The following is an 18,140-nucleotide window of genomic DNA, read 5'->3' as shown; positions in this document are numbered from 1 at the left end:
GACGACTATATTTCACATAAAGCTTGTAAAAAACGAGCTAGATTTGAAGTCATCCAAATGTCTCTCATGTCAGCATGCAGAAGTTGGAGGAGACAAATTCTTAGCCAAAAAGAGTTATCTTAAACAGTTCAATGAAAAACAATATTTCATAAGTCCTTTGAGAAGGATATAGATTATCTGGGGATTGCCTCTGTTCCGTTACTTCAAAGGACACTATCCTTGATAGAGTCAAAGTAGCTAACTTTGAACTACTTTTGTCAGTTTTTTGTATTTATCGGACATTAGGTTAAATTCTCATTTCAGTATTATTACCAACACAATCATACGAGTTTTTGATTCATTTTTTAGACACTAACTTACTTTACCCAAAGAAGCAATAAGGAATGCTTTAAAAAGACAGTGTCCTAAAGTACTTTTTTCCATTGTTGGGCCTGCATGCATGTACATGTAGTTCAGTATTTCTGACACAAAATTCTGTTCACTTCAATGGGGCAGATTACACTGTATTGCTATATCACATGCAGTCACCTGTAAAAGACATGTATGTGTATGTGTTGGCAAAGTATTATTTAATGTAAGTATGCATAATTAGTCCCCACGGACACCGTCCGGGGGGACTTATAGGTTTGGTTGTGTCCGTGCGTGTGTGCGTGCGTGCGTCCGTCCGTGCGTGCGTCCGTCCGTTCACGCAGATATCTCAGAGATGCCCAAAGCGATTTCATTCAAACTTGGTACAAGGATTAATTCATATGTCTTACAGATGCACATCGATTTGTTTTGTGATACGATCCAATATGGCTGCCAGGCGGCCATTTTATTACGATTTTTTCATGTACAGAGCCATAATTCAGGCATGTTTCAACTGATTTTATTCAAAGTTGGTACAAGGACATTGACCAATGTCATAGATATGCACGTCAATTCTTTTTGTGATACGATCCAATATGGCCGCCGTGCGGCCATTTTGTTACGATTTTTTCATGTACAGAGCCATAACTCAGGCATATCTCAACCGATTATATTCAAACTTGGTACAAGGACATTGACCTATGTCATACATATGCACATCAATTTGTTTTGTGATACGATCCAATATGGCTGCCAGGCGGCCATTTTTACGATTTTTTTCATGTACAGAGCCATAACTCAGGCATGTTTCTACAGATTTTATTCAAAGTTGGTACAAGGACATTGACCAATGTCATAGCTATGCACATCAATTTTTTTGTGATACGATCCAATATGGCCGCCGTGCGGCCATTTTGTTACGATTTTTTCATGTACAGAGCCATAACTCAGGCATATCTCAACCAATTTTATTCAAAGTTGGTACAAGGACATCAACCTATGTCATACACATGCACATTGACTTGTTTTGTGATACGATCCAATATGGCCGCCGTGTGGCCATTTTATTACGTTTTTCATGTCCAGAACCATAACTCAGACATGTATCAAGCAAATTTATTCAAAGTTGGTACAAGGAGATTGACCATGTCATACATATGCATACCAAGTTGTTTTGTGATACGATCCAATATGGCTGCTGTGCGGCCATTTTGTTATGATTTTTTCATGTACAAAGCCATAACTCAGGCATATTTCAACCAATTTTAATCAAAGTTGGTACAAGGACATTGACCTACCGTATGTCATACATATGCACATTGATTTGTTTTGTGATTCGATCCATTATGGCCTCCATGTGGCCATTTTATTACGATTTTTTCATCTCCTGAACTACAACTCAGACATGCATCAAGCGAATTTATTCAAAAGTATTTTTATCACAGACCTAATGAAGAGGACTCTATCCTCTCTGAGGACCTGTAATCAAAGCACCCATTAACAAGTGGGGACTGTGTCATCAACGATGAATAATTCTACATGTTATATACTTTATGAAGCATGAAATATGTGCAATGCAAAATTCAGTTTACACTCCACAAGGATTACGAGTCCATTAAAACTGACATCAAGCCAGTACGTATTGTATGAGGGTGTTTACCGATCGAGTGCTGTACGATTTACATCAGCTGTGTGCTCCAATGCAAGCGTGTTCAGCAAGTGTTTGTAAAGTCTTGTGGCAAGATTAGATAAGATTGGTTAGATTACACACACTCTTCTGAATGAGGGAGACTAACATTCAAAAAATCTCAATTTGTACTGCATTTTGTATGGCCTTCCCTTGATCTGATAAATGTTCAAACATCTAGGAGATGGCCATGATATATTAGTGATGGGACATGCTTCATAATTCTCTAAATCTTTTAACAAGGGCACAATGAACCTGATTGCAAGGCCCCCCCCCCCCCCCCCCCCCCCCCCCCCCCCCACGGTTTCTGATCATGACTTCTTTCTAAACTTGGGGCAAAAATGCTCATTTTCTTTAAAGTAAATTACGCTCTTTTTGAAATTCTGCTTTCTAACAGTTTACAGTTAATTTTCAACATTGCATTGAATTCTGGGTGCTTTGAATGCTGGGGAAGCGGTAGTTTGTGTAAAGCACACTTCCTTTTCTCCATCATCAATCCGCAATGGAAAAAGGTTGACATACAGGCTTTCAAGTGATGCATGTGCTAAACCAAAGACATCTCTTTTCTTTGTCTTTTTGACACACAACATTACTCCATTCAATGTGTGTGAAGTGATTTGCAGTGTGTATGTCTTTGTATCCAAGTGAATTGAAGTAAATTGAAACAAAAATTTGCGACGGTAAAGCGGAATTTTAACTAGCATCTGAGTCTGGAGATTTCTTCATCCTGCTTCAGATGTTTGTCTTGCTCAAACCAAGAAGATCTGTACTTTTCTTTGGTTGTATCATGGTTTCACTCATACTATTTCAATAACATATGACTGCATTGAGATGCGAAAGGCAAAAAAAGAGTGGCAATTAATTTACTGGCTTATGAACCACAAAACCCCCAAAACCAAAACAAAACAACATTAATATTATAGCATTCTTATTAACGTGGTCTGTTACATTCAAATTCATGGGCATCATTTGTTTATTATCATTATGTCACAAATCTACACTTTGTTTTTAAACCTATCCAACAATACCCTACATTAGAACTTGAAGACACCTGCAACAGTCCTACAGAAACTGAAGGGAATTTGATCCAACGGGACAGTTGATCCGTCAACAACTCCTAGAATTACTGCTCTACGACTCAATGATACCTTTCCCTCCTCACCTGTTCAAAGGCTGTGAATCTAATCTTGTTAATGGCTGGCAAACAAAAAAAGAATATTACCTTAATGAAATTAATAATGTGGCAATCCATTTGAAGTGTAATCAGCCTCCTCAAAGTAGGACACTGTGTACACTAATATATGAAATTAGTTTGCAATGTAATGTGCACCAGTCTCGGAATATTTGGATCACCGGTGATACATTCCTAGAGGAGCGTGGTACGTCATGAAAATGATTGGACCTTTGAGAAATACTTGGAATTAACATTTGACATTTGTGGTTAAAAACGAATTGGTTGTCAAAAATATTTTGCAAATGCTAATGTACTACTCCAGCCGGCTCTATGCATGATAACGTCAAGAGGTATTCCTGCTGTGTGCTGGGGGTGGGGATGGGGGGGCTCAGTAGCCCCTCCCTGGAGTCTGAACAGCCCTCTACTTTCTGATTTCGAAGGAAACAAGAATTTTGCAACTCTATGTTGAAGGGGAAATTCTTTTCTGAAACTATGATCGTTGTCATTTAGTTTCACTTTCAAATAAAAACTATTTACGTTTTGATGATCCAACTACACAAATCAAAGTCTTGGGACAAGTGAGAAATTACCGGTATACTCAGGCTGGTAGAGCCTGCCTTCAAAAGTTACAGTGTGCACCAAATATCATACCATCATATAACTACTGTACTGTATATTGTAATGTGCTATCTTAAGTGACATGTGTAAGTATATGTCTTCCATCAGAGTTGCTATGGTAACTGAAAAGTTACACTGGAACAATCGATGCGAAGTTACGACTTTGCAAAATCTGAAAGTTACAAATTCAATTTGACTTTTTTTTTCAGCTTGTAGAAAGATGACTAATGATAAACATTTGAAATAAATTACAGATTAATCAGTTAATCATTTCAAGGCAAAGTAAATGTCCTTGGATTGATATGAAAACCTGACAGTATGAACAGAGACAATTTGCTTCCTTTGAGTGATATGATGGACATTTTGGGACTGAGAATTGGTGGCGCATTATTTCCATCCATTGGAGGAAATCAAGTTGTTGATACATCGTGTAACGATGACTTCCTGATTGTGTCTACTCGCATCCTTTATCTATACCTATATCCCTCAACTATCTGAACATGAGTTACATAATCTGCTTATACATCACATCCCTAGTGTGTCAGATCCTGTATGTATATTCCCTGAAGAGGGTTATGCAATGAAATTGCCTCAAAGGTGGAGCAACTCTGAGATAACTTGTAACATGAATGTATGAACTTAGCACTCTTCGCAGTAGATATTTTATTCTGCAAAACACAGGTTGTAAAATGGTTACAAAAACATAATCGGTACATGGCAGGTCCTGGTTTAAGGAACTACCGTACTAGCGAAGGATATGCCTTCTTGCTAAAACATCTGACATACACTTCCTGGTTTGACATTTTGTTGAGGTCTTTTGCCTTTTCATCTCTGTCAGTAATTCAGCAGAGCTCAAATTAAATCATGTGTTGTAACAATGTACTCTATCACTAAAAATTTGCATATGTGGCAAAATGTTCACTCTCTGTCAGTTATATACAGAACATCAACATTTCATCAAATATTGACAGTACAGCACTTTTAGTTTGCACGCGGCCACCAAGTGAAACAATTGTCATCCAGGCTACCGTGGGTGACAAAAATTCTTTAAAACCATTGCTTTTATAGAATTTCTGAACACTACATACTCACAACGACTCAGCTATCCCTCATTTAGTTTTGAAGGCAATGAATCATCCAATAGCATAGGGTGTAACTCCCGGGGTGTAACTGAGATTTTGTCAAGTTCATGATACGCACAAGTAATGTAGTAATAGTGTATCAGGAAACTGAACTGGTCAAAACCGTGACAGCTGGTCACATGTGCCTATTACTGTGTTGCTTTTATATTGAACTTCTGCCGTGATCCATTGAATAAGGGATTTTTTGCTGAAAGAGAGCTCTGCAGCTGTCTTGCGGGCAACTTACTACAGTGATTATGGGCACAATAATTTTCGCAAGTCAACCAATCAGATCGCTTTATTTTTGCTATCAATATACTGGTGTAATATAACTCCCTATGTCTTTTCATAATAGTGCTGTTACCATAAGGTATAATAATTATGTTAATTAATAAAAAATATATTATCATATGAAGGACTGAGATACAGTGAACCTGTAATTTTGTTTCCTAGGTAAGGCCACTTAAATAAAATTCTTTTGTTTGTCGTCCTTGGATTTATGAAAAACCTACCAGCCAGCTAGGGAAAACAATAAACAAGAAGAAAAAACCAACTGTATTGACTAAAGCTCATTTTTTATTTGGTTTCTTTAGGAAAAATAATCTTTATTTGTAATTATAATGATAACATTGTGTGTCAAAAACCTACCAGCACGCAGACAGCAAACAAAGAATTTATTTAAAGTGCCTAACACCTTCGTTGCCTGAGAAATCTCTTCAAATAATCTTCAAGTTAGAGAACAAGACATTAAATTTTACCAATAGTTCACAAAAATGCAAATATAACAAACTGGGAGATAAAACTAGCCAGCCATAAGTTATTATGAAAAAAATCCATATTTTATATTGCTGAGAGATACTGGTGCTTATTGACGTCATCAGAGCAGAAGAGATACATCTTATCGATAAAGCATTTCATAATACAGGATACTATGAAATATTATCCATCAATTTTAAAAAATTGATTTGGAGCTTCTTGAATAATAAATTTTCCAACAGCTCCTCCAAGCCAGCGAGATCTCATTTTGATTTCTGCCATAGTTTCAATTGTAACCTGAGAAGCGTTCACTGCGTATATGGTGGATCGCATTTCTAGGCTGAAAAAACATACAAACAGCCTGATTGGAGTTCTATCCTGTATATGCATGATTAATAGGACTCAAACATTCAACAGGCCAGCTAGTTGCTGTATCACTTTTGATGATTTTTTTTCACAATTTTTGTTTTAATGTCAACTAATATTAAAGCATGTAGAGTTACTCAGTATTCACCTTGTCAACTCAGCCAGTACATTGTGTCGACTGCGTTGTCACTGTTGACAAAGGAATTCAGGTCTGGACTAGAAATCAGTTTCAAATGCCAATTATACTAACAGTGCAGTTTACATGCATATACTGTACACTGTAAACTAGAAATTGTAATTTACATACAATACAGGAACAGTGAAAGTACCATTGAACTATGGTGACCCAGTAATCTTGTGAGTTATCATTGTCCGGTAGATAGCATCTATCCACAAAGTCCCTTACACTTACCAGTACTTATTCCTGCCACTGTTACTCTTTGAGCCAAAAATAATTCTCAGAATTTAATGCATTTGCCAGGCCACAAAATTACCACAAAATTTATGCTAACTTCACTGTTAAAAAGCGAATTGTTAGTTCCATCCCACATTCAGTGATGCAAAAATTCCTTAGGGACGGACCATTAGATCTTGGGAGGGGGGGTGGTCAAAAACAGAAAAAAAAAATTTTCAGAGCAGAAAGTTAGGAAAAAAAAAATCTTCAAACTAGTTTGCAAAATAAAAAAAAAATAAATAAGAAGACAAAGGCGTAAAAAAAAAATCTGCAAAGTCTTTAAAATTTTGAATTTTTTTTGATTTTACCGACAGAAAGCAACTTTCTGTATTTTTTAGTACATCCTCCCGGCACATTTTTAATTTTAATTTATACATTTAGAGTGACTGTATCCCTTATACTGGCAGTTGTGATTATCTTATCTTTTCAGGACTTTTGTATTCTGATCACTTGAAAATTATGAAATTATAGAACCTGTTTTCTACTTGTTTCCTGCGTACAAACCAAGCAGGTACACTAGGTAAAACATTGAAACTATGGTATGGTTGTCAAAACAGAAAGTTGTATTGCCTTTTAAGATCAAGGTAAACAGATGCAGGCCACATCAGGTTCATTTTTTCACAGCATTTTATTGCAATGATGAATGCAAGAATGGGTGAACAAGTAGAAACACGTCAATAATGATAAAACAACATATCAAGTCATTATGTATTACTTTGCTTTTAAAAAGGCATTTTCAGTTCTTTTTTTCTCAAAAAACAGCCTCAAAAAACAACAGCAACACATGTTTTAACATTCAACAATACACTACGTAGAATGCCATCTATCCAACAAATCCCAACACAAAAACACACAAAAGGGGTTGAACTTTGAAAGTTTCTCGATAGCAAATACTGAATAAATCTGCATGAATAATCGTTTTTGTGTAGCAAATTTCAAAGAAATTGGACAAGCCCTTTCAGAGAATACAGATTTTTTGACCATGAATGGCATAAATTGCCCTAAAAAGACAAATATTGAAATTTCAACACATCTATACACATCCAATCAATTTGGACATGCTGCTACAGAGAAATAGATGTTTTGATCAAAAAAGGGCAACAATTGCTCTAAAAACACAAATATGCAAATTAACTATTATTTAGCTTATTTTAGCTTCTCAGCTTGTCAAATCAATTGTAAATCATGAGATATGCATGATGTTTGGTGGGGTGAATGTAGCCATTTCACCACGCAGTAGAAAGGGAAGCCAGGAAACCAAAATAGTCAATTTTCAAAACTATAGGAAGCTACTGAGGAGCAAGAAGACCATGTTTCAGAGGAAGATGTGTAATCCGAAAAAAAATGCTCCCAAAGTGCCACCAAATAACACCATTTTTATCTCTATTTTTCAAAAGCTCCAACAGCAGGAGGGGGGACACCCCCTCCTGACCTCCCCCCGCAAAAATACTCCCCAAGTGCCACCAAATAACACCATTTTAATCTCTATTTTTCAAAAGCTCCAACGGCAGGAGGGGGACACCCCCTCCTGACCACCCCCCACAAAAATACTCCCCAAGTGCCACCAAATAACACCATTTTAATCTCTATTTTTCAAAAGCTCCAACGGCAGGAGGGGACACCCCCTCCTGACCTCCCCCCGCAAAAATACTCCCCAAGTGCCACCAAATAACACCATTGTAATCTCTATTTTTCAAAAGCTCAAACAGCAGCAGGGGGACACCCCTCTCCTGACCTCACCCCCACCCGTGACCGCTTGCGTGGCCGCTTATGGTGCTTGGCACCACATCTTTGCCCTCTGTATCCTTAGACAGCGACGAATTAAAAAAAAATTATAAATCTGAAATTTACTCTGAAAAAAAAAATTTGCACAGCTAATTCAATGGAAAAAAAAAATTTCAGAAATTTACAACAGTAAAAAAAAAATTTTCACAATTTCATTGTGACCACCCCCCCCCTCCCAAGGTCTAATGGTCCATCCCTTACCAACTTTCCACTCAATCAAAAACTGATTATCTGCACAGCTGAGATGATAATGAAGCATAGCTTGAATATTGAATTGATGTACATGGAAGGGTGCTAAGATTGAATAACAAGAGATTAGTACAAAATATTTATAATATAAATTAAAATACAAAGTTACTGGTGTGTTAATACTTTTTATTTTATAAATTTTTACAATTACACTTATACATGCAAGTTCCTAGAGGGTATTTTAAATAATACAAGGGTATTACTGACATTTTGTTACGCATATATAACAGCTATATGTAAACGGTAAGACAGGCGCAAATGTAATTTGCATGTCACCTTTAAACGACCTTTGACCTACTATCCCATGATTCTTTTACGCATCGTTCACAATATCGGTCACAGCAGCTGTGCATAGATAGATGACACAATTGTCAAATTTGGTGTCAAACAAATTATGCGTTCACTCCGTCGGCCAAAGGAAATGAAAAGCCATCAGCGTCTATTGCAATGTTCCCATCTGGCAACTGTCACTGCAAAAGTCTGCTTGATGTGAATAATGGCTGCACCTGGCTCATACTGTGACCCGGCAAATATGTATACAATAATGATAATATGATACATGTCTGGCTATGAAGATCACCCAAAGACAAATTATGTAGATTGCAGGGCCCACAAGTACAATATGACGTCTCTATAGTCAGATTGCCGGGCCTACCCGTACTGTGAGTGTGGAATGGATGAGCACCCTAGGTGTTGTTTTTAGTGTCAAAACATACTGTTCTCGAAAAAAAAAATTGAAAATTTGCAGTCTGTACAAATGCCTTTCCTAGAGTTGTACTATGTACCCAGCATGTCCATAAACTTTTTCTCGATACCAGGTTCACAATTTCAACTGACAATGACCTGACTTACTTTTAGATATGTATCACAATCCAAGAGATAACAAACCGGCTATCATATAGGTGAAAGTACACAGTGTAAACTTGTTGGAACTCCAGGGGTTTAACAAAGTCAAAGCTGCCATGGGCCTAAAGTAACAATATGAAAAATCTAGAGCCTGATCATCATCCTGTTATTTCTAAAATACATGTTATTACACAATTATCACACGGACAGTCTGAATAGTTAGCAGTCTTCAAGATACAGGGTTTCAGCGGAGTTAATTCATAAGGCTGCAGGGAAAATTCCAATTTTCTGGGGTCGGAATTATTAAAACATGTCAGAATAGTTTGGTAGACATCCAATAAATAATTAGCTTGTATTCAAATAACTGGCAAAGTTTTGTTGTGAAAAAAGTTGAAAATCCGAGTGTATCTGTCCATTGAATTGGGTTCATTTGTACTTTCTTTTTGTATTTAAGTTGTTTTATTGGTAACATTTTCTTTAGTTACAGTAACTTAAATTAAATTGAAGTACAGTGCTTAGCTATCTACAATTTTGTGTAAAATTGAAATCCATTTGCTTTTTTGCTTGCTCCAAATTGCCTACTTCTTTTTAAAACATACCAGCTGACGCTGTTTGCTAAAATCCAGCATTTAGTTTCGTTCAGGAAATTCCGGTGTAGAAATTCTAGGAATTGGTGACCAGACATGCATCCTGTGCAAAGAATAGCATTTTATTTCTGTTGGTAATTGATCATCAATGATGATATTTGATTCACATGGTCAACAAATCACTGAAGCCATTAAAACCACTCAAAATACCATTACTGTGATGATTGCAGCTTTAATTTTCAATCTTTATTTATTTGCTTCTGAGAAAGTCCCCAGAATTTACATTTAAATAAAAAGCAACCTTCTCACATGTGGGTTTTTTTTTATCTTATTGGCGGATAAGTCTCCCCTGCCCTGGACCCACTATGCAACATTGCAATTATGAAACTGGACCATGTTGTGACATTTATACTCTGAACTTTTGGCCAATCAGACTGCTGCTTAAGGGGGAATGTGCCTTGGGGACAGATATTCAGACTAAAATTTTTACAATTCTTTGTGATCTACCACTTGTCAAGCCTAATTTAGCTCTTGGATGAAAAAAAAAATAATTGTGATCCTCTAAGGTTTATGAAAATGGAAAATTTCATTTTTCCAATGGAGTTAACACAGAGATGGCTACCTTGTTGAATTTTAAATATCCGTAAAATTGTTAAGTAATTTGTTTTTCTAGTACTTACCAAATCTTACATGGTGATCCCTGATTTTCATTCTCGATTTGGTAAGACACTGGTTGAAACTGAAAATGTCATTGAGGAAACTTTGAGCAAACTTTTGTCCTTCACTTTTGAAGCACATCATACTTAAAGTTTTATCAATATTTGAGCTAATTAACTAGTACAGGTAAACAAACACACTATTTGATTTTGAATGTTGCGTGCTAGAGCACATTTGGAAATGTCCATCAAACCGTATGAATGGTGGAATTATGATTATTTAAAATGGTACACGTTTTTAATTTTTTTCTTTTGTCAACTTGTAACTGGGTTAGATACATCTATGTTTGTCTCCTTTTTACTGAATTATTGAACCTTATTAATATTTACTTAACCTTTAAATATACTTATGCGCTTCAGTGTTTTGCCATCTCAGAGAAATCATCGCCTTTCAAAAGTCTATTGAGACAGTTAAAGAAGAACCAAACCTTTTTTGTCAACAAAAACTTCTTTGAGAAGATTATTATCATCTGAAAACTAAGTAAGATGCAATTAATATTTAATAATATTGAGTTTTTTATCTTAGAGCGTTGAAATGACCCAGTTTATCTCTGACAGTTGCACACAGCTAGTACACACTGAGCCAATTTGCATTATGAAAACGATTCTAAAGTTAGTTTCTTAGGGGCTGTCTATGAAACAACTGCAGCAACAAGGATTGTGTTGCTTTATAAAATTGATCAGCATTGGCCAAGGATAGTCTCTCCTGTTTACCTCTAGTTTAACTGCAAATGTTTATCAAAATATGTCAGGTCAATGAAAACATCAATTGGAAATATGTAAATTGCAATCACAAATCTGAGAGTGGACTTTTTCAGTCAGATTTTGACAACACTAACTAAATATGTATTAGGTCATTTAATTTATTTGTTTGCAATCCTTTGATTTTTGAAAACCTACCAGCCAGCCTTGGAAAAGAACAAACACAAACAAAGACATAAGTATATTAAAGAGGCACTCCCACTAGGTAACATTTTTAAAACACATTTTTTTAATGCCAACGGTCGATATTTGACGTGGCGACTCCGCGCGGATAGCGAGATATCGATAAAAACATGTCATTTCCCGAGCGTATTTTTCACATCCCGAAGTTTTACGATCGTTTCTGGTTATGACCCGAAATCCCCCGAAAGTGTTTTGTTGTGCTGATTGACGATATTCTAAGGAGTCCAAAAACGTTCGAATGACGCAATTAATTTACCTCCTACTGCGATGACTTTATATACATCATTATCAATGCCCTTACCTCTGGTAATTCTTTTTTTAAACTTCTCCTTAGTTTTTGTCGTTTTCATTATTCTCAATCAGTTGTATTAAATTTTTAAACAATACCACATAGATATCAGTTTTTACGTGTAAAATATTAGTTGCCTCTGATGACTACATTTTGTTGTCTGCCACACAGTTACGCGTGGTTCGATACATAGTGGCCGCCGCGTGTGGTATGCGCGCATACCACGCGGCGGCCACTATGCATACTATGTATCAACCACACCTATCTGTGCTAGTCACCTATGCGAATTCTGGTGGAACCAGCAAACTTTGTTTTTCGTTTTTTTGCCGAGTCAGTAGGACTCGGCTTTCTTCCATGGGACATGACCGCTCACCGACGCGAGTGGTACTGCTGCGGCGTATAGCAGCGTCAGCGTAGACTCGTACTCCATAGCTTAGTTGACAATGGCCCCAGTGCCGAACGTTCAATGTTCGGAAGCTGAATTCAGGTGGGCCACCAGAATTCAAACTTTAACTTTTTTGAGGACATGTTTTTATCGATATCTCGCGATCCGCGCGCAGTCACCATGTCAAATATCGACCGTTGGCATTAAAAAAATGTGTTTTAAAAATGTTACCAAGTGGGAGTGCCTCTTTAATATAAGCTCATTTTTTATTTGGTTTCTTTTGGAAAAATAATAGTTTTATTTTTAATAGTGTTAACATTGTGTTTGTTTCTTAATTTTCTCTGAGAACCTACAAGCATGTGGACGGCAAACAGAGAATTTTATTTAAAACGCCTAACAATATTTTATTGTAAGCAACAATGTTTATGCTGAAAACGGCTTTCTCAGTCAATTTTGTACTGGTATCATTACAATTTTCACCTAATTTGATATAAATGAGGATGAGAAACAAAAGTTTTATTCCATGCGGCCAAATACTCCTCTCCAATGCTAACAGCAGGGGACAAGTGTGGATTAACACATTAAATTAAACCGCTATTTATGATTTATGGTAATTCCAGGGATATCATAAATGCCTTTGTCTATGCAATCTGGTCCAGTGGTTACATCATATGAACCAAGCATGCCTATGGATTTAGAAATACCGACATTCAGAAAATATATGAAATTCCTATCTCTCCGATTACAATATAATGACTGGAAATTTTTCTGTGTGAGTAGCCGGTGAGATTTGACTGTGTGTCTGACAGGCCTGTCAATGGTACTATATATACGATAAAACAATCCACCAAATTATGCACAATATCAAACCAGACACTCTACAATCTGAAAAGCTGTTTTAATCAGGACTAGCTTGGAAGTCAGAGATATCACAAGATATCTCCCTGTCCTTGGAAAAGATGACTGACATTCCAGAATTGTTAAATAAAGTTACAAGTTACAACTGAGTTGTCTTTTTTTGTAATCTGTGGTGACACGATTCAACAGTAGTAGTTTGTCAATTCCATATTTGGTTGTTCATTTACATACCAAACTAGCTCAAGTATGGATATAACACATTCATTATATAGACACAGGAATAATTCCTGCATTGCAAATTGGAATTTATGTAAATAATTAAATTTCAATAAATACATACATACAAGAAATATGTCATTTCAACTGACAAACATGATCTATTTCATATGTGGAAGCATTCATTTCAAAACATGTTTTATCTCTTAAAATTCTATTCTTGGTAATTCTCTTTCGAATCCATTCAGTGTTGTCTACCTGTCTATGATCAACTTTAGCGTATTGTCCTTTACATGATGAAAAGATACTTGGTACACTGCCACATTAAGATGGGAAATTATCCCAGCGGATGATCGTTGCTATACCAAGAGAGGGTACACAGCACATGCACATAAACAAACATTCAGACAACGAGGCCCTAAATTCTTCACAACATATGTGACAATAATTATACAGTCATTAAATCTACGCCAACGTTACAATAGTATTTCTCAACTGTAGCCATCCTCAATATAAACTCATCACCTTTCTAACCTATCTCCTCAATCACAATTTCATAGTTTCGTTCAGAATTCATTCAAATTAATTCCATGATGTGGCCTTTAGTGACTTTTGTCCCATTCATCTGGTCTCATTGCGTGGCATGCTTATGCCATTCAGAGTTCTATTTACGGAACAAAACAGACCCATAAAAGTCTGTGTGTCAATAACCCTTTATGAATATTTTGATGTAACATATATTCAACTAAAAATAGTTTTGAACTTTTGTTCAAACTTTCAGCAAGGTAATTTAAGGAAGCTGTTCTCTCAAAGGCTATACCTGTGGTGTGATGGGAAGTACCCTTTAGTAACAAGGTGTATTTTAACCCAAACTTTAATAACACCAAGGGGTGGACTATTTGATGGGGGGGGGGGGGGGGCTGGAGAAAAAGGGTATGGCAAGAATTTTTTTTCAAAATTTTCAAGCCCCCTCCAAGAAATCAAATAATCCACCCCTCCTTGGGAATCCTATACCTTATTCTCTTTTATTATTGCTTAACCCTTTGAGTGCTGTGATTTTTCCCACCTAAATTTTAGTGCAACATTTTAACAATTTTATGAATTTTTCAGTAATTTTTTTATTATTTTGGACTGAACGGACTTCACATTTCATTGGCTACAGGTTTTCATCAAAATTTTGGCAAAAATTTGAAAAAGTTTGACTGAGGTACATTTTGTAAAGGTGACAAAAGTTAACTTTGGCGCTCAAAGGGTTAACTGTACCAAAATCACTCACTCAGGCAGAAAGACTGCAAAGTTTTAAAAATACTGGAATTACCTTTACAATTTTGATTTTACATTCAGTTCAGTTTCATGAAAATTAACTGTACAGGAAACGAGGAGTGAAAATAATGATCTTGAACTTCCAAAACAAGATATTTCTGAATTTTCTACCTTAGTAATACAGTGCTGACTGCCTTCACACAATTTTAAATGTCTTAAGGTGCCTTACATGAACTACCTAGGTGAGGTAAAATCAACAGCTACTACGTGTAAAATTGATTTGAATTGCATTTTTCTTATTCCGATTCTGTAAACAACTTAAACATAATCTACTGCAGAATTATCTGCCAGCCTAATGCTACCGATATTGATTTTGAGACTTCAATGGATTTAAGTTTATGAGCTAAACATTCTTGGAAATACATTCAGGTTTCTGAAACTACACATGGATCTGGTATGATTTAAGAGAATATATCACTTCCACTGTTTGCACTCAATGAACACTACTTGACAGATTGTTTATAGATTCTATACACAACCCTGGATTTATTGGACGATAAAATCATCTCAAATGTTTGACTGAAATATGGATCTTAAATTAATAACGATAAAATTCAAATAACAGAAACAGAGAAGTTTACTAAAACCTGTGTTCTCACTCATAAAACCCACTTGTACAGATTTTAGTGGGGATGTTAGTTAATATTAGTTTTAAAAATTATCAACATTCTTTGAAGTGAAGACACACAAGTTTTCAATCTAGTAGAGGATTACGGGTATACCACAACGGCATTTGATTAAATATTTGAACACATAGAAATGTAAACAGTAATAACGCCATTAGAAATATGAAAAACTGCCAGTGTTTCAAATTTTTTTGCCAAATATATATTACCAAAACAGCAGAGTTAAAAACACTGGTGCACAATAATTGTCAGAGTTTTTACTGGAGCCTAAACAAAACAACAGGATATTTCTCCTGTGGTTGTGAAATTCATTTAATTCTGTCAGGTTTTTATTAGCATAATTGATGGTACAGGTTATGTCCTTGGAACGTGTCATATTTGTATTGAATGGTACCCCAGCGCTGTGCCAATATTTGTGGTACGTCACATTAGTATTAAAAACATCCTGCAGTTTGGAGAATTTATGAAATTTGTGACACAGACTAAATATCATGGTTTTCATTCCATTGAATTCGACTCTGCTTTATCATCCTAGCTCTATACCATAATATTCCACTCTATTTGCAGTGTGCTTTAGCGGAACTGCAAAATATGCTTCTCCTTGCAAGCTGTGAAGGCCTATTTCATCAGACACAATTGCCTCATTGTGTGCTCACGTCTGAGCTACTGCGAGTCTGTCGCCATACCTCTCTTGGTGATGCGAGTATTTGCTGAAATCAGCACAGCGTGCCTAAACAATTCACCCACTGTGTGCGACCATAGAGAATGCATTGATAGGGTACCCAGCTTTCAAAATACTGAGTAAGAGGAAAGCCACGGTGAACACACCGACAGAGGTAGAGGCTGCTCAAAGTTTCAAAATGTCATCCATTGAGAGCACTTGTGGCGTACATACTAACAGGGATTGAATTTTAAAATGTCAAAAGGACATTCACGTTAATTTGCATTTAATAGCGCTGGTTTTCAGAACCAAACAGCTGCCACAAAGCGTCAGATTTAAACTTTTCCAAACATGACGAAATTCATAAAAAAAAACACAAAAATGTGCCCTCAAAGTTTAAGCTAAATGTCCAAGCAAATCAACGCTTGAAAGCTAAGCTGAAGGGCAGTTTCAAAAATATCTATAAATCTGATTGTAAAAGAAAAGGTGCCACATCTACAAAAGCAGATTTGACAGAATTAACCCTTTGAGGGCTGTAATTTTTTCACCAAAGTATTGGTGCAAAATCTTACCAATTTTTATAATTTTTTTTGTAATATTTTTTGATAATTTTGGACCAAGTGGACTTCACATATCATGGGCTAAAGTTTTTCATCAAATTTCGGCAAAAATTCTGAAAAAATTTGATAAAGGCACCACAAATTGACTCAGTCTGAACCTTTGTCAGAATTAGTCAGACAGATAGCGAACAAAACCCCAATGACTAGACTGTTCTCTTCAGAAGTTCAGTTCAATTATGTGTACGGATGAAGAGCAGATTTGCCCTATTCACAGATTACCAATTAATTTTCACATATAGAAGATTAAACTTTGTGAAGAGCATTGATTTTGCTTCAGTGAGGCCAAACACCCTATCCTAGGCAAACACTCTTTGAATTGACAAGTAATTGTTGGATTTTGACTCTTTTCATATACGATTCAGTTGTTAAAGTGTTTTTTGGTCACTAATTTCGAAGATTTTTATGAAACCACCAAGTTGAATACCAATGGCATTTTTACTATAAACGTGTACTTAATCCAGACACAGTTTGTAACTGATATCAAAAAAAAAGCTGTATTTTTGTGGTGTACTATTACTTTTCTGCACAAAAGTTACCAGGAAAAATGATCTGGTAACATCTGCAAAATTTCAGTTTCAATTTATTTTCTCCTGCCCACGTTAAATTATCTTTTGAACTGAAGATGTACCCTATAAAAATAAAGTAGACAATTTTTGAGTATTATAAAAGGGGCTGCACCACTTTCTCAACCTTTTTACAGAAACAATTTCCTTAAAAAATGTCCCTGAAACCAGAATAGAACGACCGTATTTGCATGTCGGTTGAATTTTAGTCAGGTAATATTGGTAGTTTTTTTTTAAGTAAACATTCTGGATAAATATAAAACCGCTGTAAATATTTCCGAATATATGTGCTGGCGTTGCAGACAAAGCGGCTTTGGCGCGCTGCCTGCTTTCGTGGAAGGTGCAATCACGAATTAAATGTATGGGGACCGTCCCACAGAACAATAATAAACAGGCACTACAAACGCCACTTTTTTTGCGCCAACACAACGAACAGCTGTTTGCTAGTGGACAATAGCCTCGTCTGCTCTCAGAATACGCGATCAGAATAATATATCGGTAATCTTTTCAAATTGTGGTACGCGGCGTTTCCCTCAACACCTTCGTTCAGAGAAACTCACTTTTACTTTTTTCATGACTCAAAATTTCTCTCCTATCCTCACTCCCGACGAATGAAATGTATATGCGAACTTACCCGAGATGAAGTTGTAACTGTGAAGACACGGTGAAAGTAAGTTACGTTCCTATACCGCCCACTCGGGAGATTTTTTCTGCGCGTAAACGTGGTACGTGTTATTCTGTCGGCTTGTACTTACACCCTAATGAAATACAAGTCTTATGTCCGCATGATTATGTTGATGATATCATCTATGACTCCCTAGGCAGGTAAGCAATAATTCACTGATACAGGCAGGGTCGCGCCTTCGATTTACAAATACTTTTATCCGAATGACTGACTATAATAAACAAAAGTAAATCTTCCGTTACTCAATGCAAAACATCTGAAG

The 18,140-nt window shown here is 36.2% G+C and overlaps 2 protein-coding genes across 2 annotated transcripts in view; one reads left to right on the top strand and one right to left on the bottom strand.

Annotated features, from left to right (window-relative positions):
- The window catches only part of LOC139129576 (astrocytic phosphoprotein PEA-15-like), an 82,432-nt gene extending 64,446 nt beyond the window's left edge, over positions 1–17,986 (bottom strand). Inside the window, exon 1 of the mRNA XM_070695220.1 lies at positions 17,828–17,986. The gene's annotated coding sequence lies outside the window, so the exon portion shown is untranslated. The remainder of the gene's footprint in view (positions 1–17,827) is intronic.
- Positions 1–18,140, top strand: part of LOC139129573 (hormone-sensitive lipase-like) — a 377,850-nt gene that overhangs the window by 90,786 nt on the left and 268,924 nt on the right. The window lies entirely within an intron of this gene.

Source organism: Ptychodera flava, chromosome 3 (assembly GCF_041260155.1).
Source record: "Ptychodera flava strain L36383 chromosome 3, AS_Pfla_20210202, whole genome shotgun sequence".
Taxonomy (NCBI): Eukaryota; Metazoa; Hemichordata; class Enteropneusta; family Ptychoderidae; genus Ptychodera; species Ptychodera flava.
Note: the sequence above shows the minus strand (reverse complement) of the source record. Positions and strands in the feature narration are given on the sequence as shown.